This window comes from Orcinus orca, chromosome 17 (genome assembly GCF_937001465.1).
Source record: "Orcinus orca chromosome 17, mOrcOrc1.1, whole genome shotgun sequence".
NCBI lineage: Eukaryota > Metazoa > Chordata > Mammalia > Artiodactyla > Delphinidae > Orcinus > Orcinus orca.
Genome location: NC_064575.1, coordinates 52,294,145 through 52,304,421, shown reverse-complemented (window position 1 = coordinate 52,304,421; position 10,277 = coordinate 52,294,145). Strand labels below are relative to the sequence as shown.

Below are 10,277 nucleotides of genomic sequence, written 5' to 3'. Positions count from 1 at the left end.
GGTATAAAGTCCAGTCGGTTGGAGCTAACTTTGTGAGCAGTCGTTTCATTTGAGCTTATGAGCTCACACACACACACACACACACACACACACACACTACAGCAAAATGTAATATCTAGTCAACAGTGAAGAATGTCTTCTCAATCATGAAAGGCTGTTTCTAACTCATAAGGTTTGATTACTTTACTTGTTTGTTTGTTTGTTTGCGGTACGCGGGCCTCTCATTGCTGTGGCCTCTCCCGTTGCAGAGCACAGGCTCCGGATGTGCAGTCCCAGCGGCCACGGCCCATGGGCCCAGCCGCTCTGCGGCACGTGGGATTCTCCCGGACCCGGTCACGAACCCACATCCCCTGCATCGGCAGGCAGACTCTCAACCACTGAGCCACCAGGGAAGCCCTACTTGTTTGTCTTTTTTGTTTGTTTGTTTGTTTGTTTTTTTGTTTGTTTGTTTGTCTTTAATATTAGCCAAAGATAACCATTCATCCATAGACCTCATGAGACTCCGCCAATGTGTCAAAGGTCTCACTGAGTTGCCCGTAGATGCTGTGATCAGAAGGAATACCGTGGTCACTCAGGAGCATGTGGCGACCCACACATCTGCACCCCTGCATCTCTGCAAAGGCCCAGAGAGGGACTGTCTCTGTGACACACTAGCAGAGGCAAGTGTCAATCTCCTGGGAATGCCCCGCAACAAACCACTGCCCAGTTAAACTGGGGGGGAAGCAGAGTAAGGCTGGGCAGTGTTCTATTTTCTTATCAGAGACGAAGGAAGGACAGGCAGGGTTAGAGTTCTCCATCCCCTGTAGTGGGGGCAGGACCATCTGGGGTCTCCCAGCTCCATGATATAAGTAAGTGTAAAAATTGCATTTGTTGCGGCCTGGAGAATAGGATGTGGTCTCCAAGGAAACAACCTCTAGCCCAGGGCAAGAGAAATGCTGCCATTACCCCCACCTGAGCGTAGCACCACTAGCCTTGACTTCCAAGACCACAGGTGTTGCCCAGGACGAGCAGCGGCAAGGAGATGAAGGTCAGGAGGCTGAGGTTCCTGGGGGTGGGTGGCCACTGCCACCAGCAGGGATGGAGCTTCAAGCAGATGGCACAGTCCAGCAGAGGTAACTGAGTGTAGACAGTGAGATTCTGTTTAAAAACTTCAGAAGAGGGCTTCCCTGGTGGCGCAGTGGTTGAGAGTCCACCCGCCGATGCGGGGGACGCGGGTTCGTGCCCCGGTCCGGGAAGATCTCACATGCCGCGGAGCGGCTGGGCCCGTGAGCCATGGCCGCTGAGCCTGCGCGTCCGGAGCCTGTGCTCCGCAATGGGAGAGGCCATGGCGGTGAGAGGCCCGCGTACCGCAAAAAAAAAAAAAAAAAAAAAAAATCTTCAGAAGAATTCCAAGTCTCCTTCCAGGATCTGCTGAGACATGAAGACTGGGTAACCCACAGAGGACATGGGGCAGGGCAGAGGGGTAGGAGTAGTGGACCAAACTGTAACCCACAGGGACTCCTCGTAGCATATACAGTGTCCGAGTTAAGAGCACCAGCCCAGGAGTAAGACAGCCTGGGTTTGAATCCCAGCTCCTCCACTTACTAGATATATGACAGGCAGGTGTCCAAACCTTAGTTTTCTCAACTGAAAAATGTTGGGATAATAATACCCACCTCATATTGCTGCTTAAGTGACATCAGATATACGAGGCACTTCTAGTGTCTGGCGCATTAGATAAGTGCTTCTACTATTATCCTGTTGCTGTGTAACAAATTACCTTCAGGCTTGGGGGCTTAAAACAGCAAACATCATCTCAGCTTCTGTGGGTCAGGAATCCGGGCACAGTTTAGCTGGATGCTTCTACCTCAAGGTCTCTCAAGGGATGCAGTCAAGCAGTTGGCCATGAGGTCCCTGAAAGCTTGGCTGGAGGTGGGGAGGGGCACCTGTAAACCCACTACTCCAGCCTCAGCCCCTCACTACGCCTCATGACATGGCAGCTGGCTTTCTTCAGGGCACACAGTCTGAGAGAGAATAAGAGCAAGAGAGAGAGAGCCCAAGAAGGAAGCCACAGCCTCTTTATAACCTAATCTCTGAAGGGATACCCCATTACTTCTGATATATTCTATGCATTAGAAGTGAGTCAGTAGGACTTCCCTGGTGGCGCAGTGGTTAAGAATCCGCCTGCCAATGCAGGGAACACGGGTTCGAGCTCTGGTCCGGGAAGATCCCACATGCCGTGGAGCAACGAAGCCCGTGTGCCACAGCTACTGAGCCTGCGCTCTAGAGCCCACAAGCCACAACTACTGAGCCCACGTGCCGCAACTACTGAAGCCCGCGCACCTAGAGCCCGTGCTCCACAACAAGAGAAGCCACCGTAATAAGAAGCCCGCGCACCGCAAGAAGAGGAGCCCTGCTCGCTGCCACTAGAGAAAGCCCACGCACAGCAATGAAGAACCAACACAGCCAAAAATAAATAAATGAAATAAATAAATTTTTAAAAAAATAAAAGAAGTGAGTCAAATCCAGCCCACATTCCAGGAGAGGGATTACATAGAAGGTGAGGGTCAGGAGGTGGGGATCATTGGGGCCATTTGAGAGAATGCCTACCATAGCGTTTATTTAATGTTCCATATTTTTATTATTCTTTTTGTATATTTTATTCCCCAAATTATTCTCCATTAATGCCACTACAAGTTTCCAATTCTGTGTTTTACTGCTGCTGTTCTTACTGCCAGGAATGCCTGCTTCAAAATATTTATTTATTTATTGGATATTAATCCTTTATTTGTCATAACATTTGCAAATGTTTTCTTCCATTCAGTAGGTTGTCTTTTTTTTTTTTAAGAAGATGTTGGAGGTAGGAGTTTATTAATTAATTTTATTATTTATTTTTGCTGTGTTGGGTCTTCGTTTCTGTGCGAGGGCTTTCTCTAGTTGTGGCAAGCGGGGGCCACTCTTCATCGCGGTGCGCGGGCCTCTCACTATCGCGGCCTTCTTGTTGCGGAGCACAGGCTCCAGACGCGCAGGCTCAGTACTTGTGACTCACGGGTCTAGTCGCTCCGCGGCATATGGGATCCTCCCAGACCAAGGCTCGAACCCGTGTCCCCCGCATTAGCAGGCAGACTCTCAACCACTGCGCCACCAGGGAAGCCCCAGTAGGTTGTCTTTTCATTTTGTTGATAGTTTCCTTTGCTGTGCAAAAGCTTTTAAGGTTAGTTAGGTCCCACTGATTTATTTTTGCTTTTGTTTCCTTTGCCTTAGGAGATAGAGCCACAGAAACGTTGCTACGATTTATGTCAAAGAGTGTTCTGCCTATATGCTTCCAAATATTTACATTGTCCAATCCTACCTCTTTTTTTTTTTTTTTTTTTTTTTTTTGCGGTACGCGGGCCTCTCACCGTTGTGGCCTCTCCCGTTGCGGAGCACAGGCTCCGGACGCGCAGGCTCAGCGGCCATGGCTCATGGGCCCAGCCGCTCCGCGGCATGTGGGATCTTCCCGGACTGGGGCACGAACCTGCGTCCCCGGCATCGGCAGGCGGACTCCCAACCACTGCGCCACCAGGGAAGCCCCTCCCACCCATCTTTTAAGGCTAGACTCAAATGCCACCTCCATGAAGCCTTGGCAAATCAGCCCCTTATAGGAAGTAGTCATTTCCTTCTCTGAAGTCCAAGAGAGAAGAGGTTGATGAAGGAAAGAACAGCTACTTTGTGCTCAAGAAGATAAATGCAACAATTGATAAATGAGTAGGAGGCAAGTAACTCAGATACACGTCATGTACTTTCTTCTCAGAAACAGGCTTTGGTTTTCGGCTTTCTGGGTGGATGAAGGCACCAGCTCTGTTACACCATTGCAGAAACTGCTTGGATATTTCTGCTTGTTCTGGGCTGTCTGAGCACCTACCCATTTGCAGACCCTTAGGACTCATCTTCTCTAATAAAGGTGATGTGCATCCAAAACTGAAGGCTCCAGTGCAGGGTCGGCTCCAGTAGCTCCAATAGCAGGTACAACACAGAGCCTCTTGCCCCATCTGGAGAGAAATCTAACTGCGGTAGTGTGTTCTTCTATGAACGCTCTTGTGGGTGTGAAAATTCCATCTTCCAACAAGACTCTGTTAGGCCTGAAAGGAGCCCTCTTCCACACCACAATGCTGTTCTCAGGTATCCCAAAATGATGGACTGCCACAGGGTTTCCATGGGGGTCGGGGGTTGCTGAGGAAGAGAAAAAGGCAGTGAAGTGAGTGTGGCTGATGTGGGGTCATGAAGCCAAATGGAGCCAATTCAGCCACAGCCTGAGTAGAGGGACATCAGGTCAACCCAGGAGAAGAAGACAAGGAAATTCACATCTGTTATGCACCTGCAGTGTGTCAGATGGAGCACTTAATATTCGTGGTCCTACTGACTCCTCAGGAAAGTCTGGTGAGGAAGGGGGTATATTCCCCATTTTACAGATGAGGAAACTGAGGTCCAGTGAGGTGAACTGGCCTGCCCCAGGTCACACCACCAGTGGAACACAGAGCTGCTTGACTCAACCCCTAGGTTCATTCCACAGTCTATAAATGACTGTAGAAACAAAGGGAAAGGCAGAGTTCTAAGACAAGCTAACTAAAGCAACTCCAAAAATAACTATTACAGACCAAGCATGAAGTTTCATTTAGTTCTCCAAGTTCTCAAACCGAATTTTAGCAAAGCTTCCGTTATTGGTCCTGAGTTACAAAATAAGCAAATCTTCCATAGTGACAAGTTGGTGAGGGGGTGGGTGGGAAAAGATGTTTGGTACAGTTAATAAGAAGACCTCCACAGTCCCTTGCCCCCCATTACCACCTCATCTTTATCAGAATATGAGTATTAAAAGTGATGACACAGGGCTTCCCTGGTGGCGCAGTGGTTGAGAGTCCTCCTGCCGATGCAGGGGACACGGGTTCGTGCCCGGGTCCGGGAAGATCCCACATGCCGTGGAGCGGCTGGGCCCGTGAGCCATGGCTGCTGAGCCTGCGCGTCCGGAGCCTGTGCTCCGCAACGGGAGAGGCCACAACAGTGAGAGGCCCGCGTACCGCAAAAAAAAAAAAAAAAAAAAAAAAAAAAGTGATGACACAACCAGAAAGCTAACAGGATGGGAAACCTAACTCTAAAATATCAGCTTCCATTCTACGTGAACCATCGCCCTCTCTCCTTACTCTTTCCATTCTGGCTTTCTGGTCTTTTACGATTGGCTCTGCTTTCCTGTCCCAAAGGAAAGAACTCCCAGAAGGAAGCAGAAGCCTCATGCCAAGAGAAGATACAGGATGGATTGAAAGCTGCAGGGTGAGTAGACGAGCCCTAAACTGTCGATGCCAACTCCTTTCCTCTCACCTCAAGTTGATGACGTAGATTGGGTTAACTTGCTGTTGAGTCTTGTGTGGGGTGCAGTTACGGATACGGAGAGAAGAGAGAAGTTATGTGGTTATGGAGAGAAGAGCCCCCTCAAGACGGTGTTACAGCGCATTTTACAGCATATTACAGCATATTTCCTTTGATCTCAACAAATATTCAGTTAGCACAAACTCTCAGCCACGTGCTGGGCTAATAGGTTTGGTGGAACTCAGTGGGGGAGACTCAGACTCTGCCCTCAAGGCATCTAGAATTCTCTAGGGGAGATATAAAGTGTACACAGAACTTAAAAATAAGACAGCATGTTACAATCGCCATTAGAAAAAGCAAATCAAATTGCTATTCCTTAAAAAGGAAGAAAATTCTGCCATGCTATAATGAGGATGAACTTCAAGGACATTATTTGAAGTGAAATAAGCCAGTTGCAAAAGACAAATACTGTCTGATTCCACTTCTACGAGGTACCTAGTGCAGTCAAATTCATAGAGACAGAAAGTAGAATGGTGGTTGCCAGGAGAATGGGGAGGGGAAAATGGGGAGTTAACGTTGAATGGCTACAGAATTTCAGTTTTGCAAGATGAAAAAGTTCTGAAGGTTGGGTGCTCAGCAATGTGAATGCACTTAACACTATTGAAATGTACACTTAACACTATTGAAATGTACACTTAACACTATTGAAATGTACACTTAAAAATGTTTCAGATGGTAACATTTACATTATGTGTATTTTACCATAATCTTAAAAACTTTTTAAAATTTTAAATGGAAAAATATTACTATTGACCTGCAGAAAGTAAAGCAATTGTATATCTAACTGGAGCTATCAAGAAGGCTTCATGGAGGAGGGGACATTTGAACTGAGCCTTTTAGAATAGATGGGCTAAAGATGGACAGAAAAGGGCATTCCAGGTGAACAGAGCTGCAGGAGCAAAGGCACATCTTTTTTGAAAAAAATCCAGAAATTTCTCTCTTCCATTGCACCAACCCTTAACAAACATTTTTCCAGCGATCAGACTGCCGGAGCCTGTGTTTGTAATTCTCTCCTGTGACATCTCAGTGAGGCACGGGCTCTCCTGCTTCTCCCTCCCTTCATCTCTTCCCCTCTCTGTGCCTGCCTCTTCCTGCCTCTTGTTCTCTCTCTCTCTCTCTCTGGTGTCTTTTGAACGTTCTAAAATGAAATCCTTGACAAAGGTTTGCTTTCACCCCAGAAGCAGCCTTCCTTGAGGTCTCTTTAGTAAGAGCAAACACCCAGAGACTCTCACACCTTTATTAACCGACCTTGTTTTGTTCTTTTTCCTCCTTGGATACCAACCAGAAGCTTAAGAAGAAATTACCTCATCACCCACACAGGCAGGTCTTGATTAGAAAAGCAGTCTTTCTGACAGACGCTTCCACTGCCTGGTCTCCCTGATTAAGGACAGCTTTATACACCAGCACCCTGACGGGGGAGGCGAGGGGAGAGGTTCAGGTTTATACATCACCTGTGAACACAAGCCTAGAGGAGGGTGGGCTCCAGGGAGAATTTCTTCATCTTCGGAAGGATTACTAAAGTCAGAACTTACTCTTCTCCGTGTTAATCACTGAGATTGAAGAAAAAATCCCCCTGTTTCAGATGAGAATGGTAACCAGGCAAAGGGAAGTCATCTCAGGCTCCAGGAAGAAAGCCTGCCCTGTCCCCACCCGCGTGGAGTCGGGCATCGGGCCCAGGACCGTCTGATTTGGGTAGACAGAGCAGAGCTTTCCCGCAGGTCCCCAAAGTGCAGACTCATGCAGCGGATATGCGCAAAACGTGTCTGTTAGAGTGAATCCAGTTTACCCAAAGTGAAGCCCCTGCTGCTTCGTGCTGCCCAGTGTGATTTGGAGAGGCTGCCAGATCTCCAGTTAGACAATTGCCCTGTTTTTAGTTATCTTTTTGTCCTGTCCTTCATTTTCGATTGTTACCTTTAGTTTTGAGCGAGGACTCCTACCTGTTTTGGGGTGAATCGTGCCACGTCCTGGATGTGGCAGGCCTGACTCCTCTCCACAAAGTCTGTCTGTTCTGGAGAACTGACATTGCTCTTTTCTCAATTTCTTCAGCTCAGTCTACACAGCTTTCAAGTCAGCAAATGCTGGAGCAAAGGCAGAGCTCAGGGTGAAGTGAGGAATCAGCCTGACATTTTCTTTGTTGGAATTGATCACTTGGGAGTAGAGGGGGTGGAAATCCAATTTAGGGACCACAGTCCTTCCTTGGTGTCTATTTAATTCCATTAAAAATTATCACAACATGGGCTTCCCTGGTGGCGCAGTGGTTGAGAGTCCGCCTGCCGATGCAGGGGACGCGGGTTCGTGCCCCAGTCCGGGAAGATCCCACATGCCGTGGAGCGGCTGGGCCCGTGAGGCTTGGCCGCTGAGCCTGCGCGTCCGGAGCCTGTGCTCCACAACGGGAGAGGCCGCAACAGTGACAGGCCCGCGTATTGCAAAAAAAAAAAAAATTATCACAACAAAATCATGGCATGTCAGCATGGGGAGGAGCCTGAGGTGTTATCTCTGCCAAGCCCAACATCATGCAAGAATCCGCCATATGCATCCCAGCTGGCTCCTGCCACTCAAATAGTCAGACACATTCCCTGATGGAGAACACACTGCCTTCAGGAGTGAAATTAATCAGAGACGTCTTCCTTAGATTAACTGAAAACTGAAAATCTGCTTACGTAGTAGCTTACACGCACAGAGACTAATGCTGGCATATATGCCTATAATATGTGTGTTGACTGACTGAATGAATGAATTATAAACCAGAGGAAATTGGCAAGGAAGAGAAAAAGGGAAAGGAGGGAAAGTAGTTGCAGTGGTGAGAGGCTGTGGGAAGAGAGGGGGAAAAATGTTTTTCTCTAAGGATTTTCTTCAGGTTTTGTGCTGGGTAGGGAGCATGGCCTGATTGTCTCAGCAAATGTTTTCATTCCCTTGTAACATCTCTTCAACCAGCCAACCAAAACCCCAACAAGTCGATATATAATTGCATCCGATTTTACAAAGAAATACATTTGTGAACTGAATTCGATTACTTATGATAGTATAAAATTTACTAAAGATAAATATTGCCTATTTTCCCTGAGTTGTTTTCTTAAGACTTTCTCTCTCTCTCTCTCTCTCTCTCTCACACACACACACACACACACACCCCACACACACCAGCGTTTATAAACCATTGCTTTCTGGCCTCCTCCGAGGGAGCTAGCTAGATAAACCGGCTAACCATTACCTTTGCTCTAGCTCAGACACCCTCCTGCTCTGCCTCTCATCCCGAAACAGCTGCCCCCCTGCCATTTAGGATGGCAAAAGGCCCTCCCTGGCACACACCACACCCTCACTCCCACACACCCATCCACAGCTCTGTGTTCAAGCAGAGCTGCTCAGCTAGAGCAGGAGCCTCCTCCCCGGCAGCAGACAGGCAGCAAACACGCGCTGCATCTTTCCTGCTGTGTGGGAGGGCTGGGGAGAGTTCCCCGGGTGCAGCCTGCAAGCGCTCCCCTAACTCTCAAGATGACGATGGCTCCCGCAGCCTCGCAGGGCTTCCCGGGGTGGTCCTGGACTTGAGCTCAAATAATCCGCTGCTTTCCCTGCCTTCTCTCCTTCCCACCCCTTCACATACCCTGGGAACGGTTCCCACCCACCGGGCACCAGAGCAAACTCCCCTGCAAATGCCAACGTGTCTGGTGTCTGAGTCTTCCCTGCAGGAGCTCACCCTCCAGTACAGTCCCTTCTGGAAGGCACTGCAATTCGGTGAGGACAGCAGCAAAGGCTGCAGAACCTGGTGCTGAAAATACCCCTTGTGTTCTGGATCCTTCCCAGATAGGTAGCCTCCCCCACTGAGGGCCCCGCCTCCCCCCAGTATCCAGCACTGGGATGCCGGGGCCACCAGTGCCAAGTGAGTTGGATAGTAGGAAACTGTGCACCGTTTTCTGGCATCAAGGACAGCCAATCCAGGTAATACCAGCCAGAACCTCTTAGTGTTCGGTAATTCAGCTACAAATAGGCCCTTGGCTTTTGCCTTTCATTTTGCAGATAACTGTAGCTAGAACTCATCAAACATCTACTAGATATTCTCTGGTACTTAGACATAGAATTCTCAGTGTGGAAAAGACCCTAGAAGCGAATCAATCCTTGGATACATCTGACCCCCTGCTAGAAGATTTATATCCATTCATCATATACAGGATGTCATTTCCAACCCTGTGAATCAGAATCGATCATTCCCCCCCGCCTTCCCTCAGCATTTCACTGGCAAAGATTCCAGGGCATTTTTTCACGCGGCTCTGTTCTGCAGTTAGTGGGTGTCCTGTCTGTCTCTCCACTCAGGCTGGGAGCTCCCTGAGGGCAGGTCTTAATGCTCCGGAGTCCCTCCCAGCTCCGAGCACAGATTCATATATGCAGGGGCTTAACAAAGACATGTGCAGTGGAATTCCTGCTTTCTGCTCTCCCTTCTACTGTCCCAAGAAATAGCAATTTATCCTCAGCAAATGGAGTCTGGCCCTCCATGGGAATGGCTCCCACATGTAGGTGAGATGTGGTGAGACACAAGAGGATGTGGTGAGACACAGGATGTGGTGAGACACAGAGACAAGAGTTAGCATGTGTTCCAGGTGTCCTGTAAGGGCCAGTACCAACAACAGGCAGGGGCCTAAGCCCAAGTTTTATAGGATTGTCCTCCTCTGCTTGACCTTGGCCTCAAGACAGGAAGCTTGGCCCTAGGCTGGCCCTACGGGTCTGGAGCAGCGTCTCCACTCCAAAGTAGCCTCCCATTCATTGTTATCACGGTAGCAGCCACACCTCCATGATTTTCTGGATAATTTCCATTTCAAGTATTCCGTCCCATTGTTCCTACCCATTTATGTGCACATGTCAGACTCTGCTATTTCCAAATCAGAAAATAGAATTTGGAATTCCAA

At 48.6% G+C, this 10,277-nt stretch overlaps 1 long non-coding RNA gene across 1 annotated transcript; it reads right to left on the bottom strand.

The window, feature by feature from the left end:
- Positions 1–3,330: 3,330 nt before the first annotated feature.
- LOC125961624 (uncharacterized) lies at positions 3,331–7,764 on the bottom strand. The gene is made up of 2 exons (XR_007472554.1): positions 7,317–7,764; positions 3,331–4,191 (listed from the first exon to the last, which is right to left on the bottom strand). It is a non-coding gene; the product is annotated as an uncharacterized LOC125961624 (long non-coding RNA).
- Positions 7,765–10,277: the final 2,513 nt, after the last annotated feature.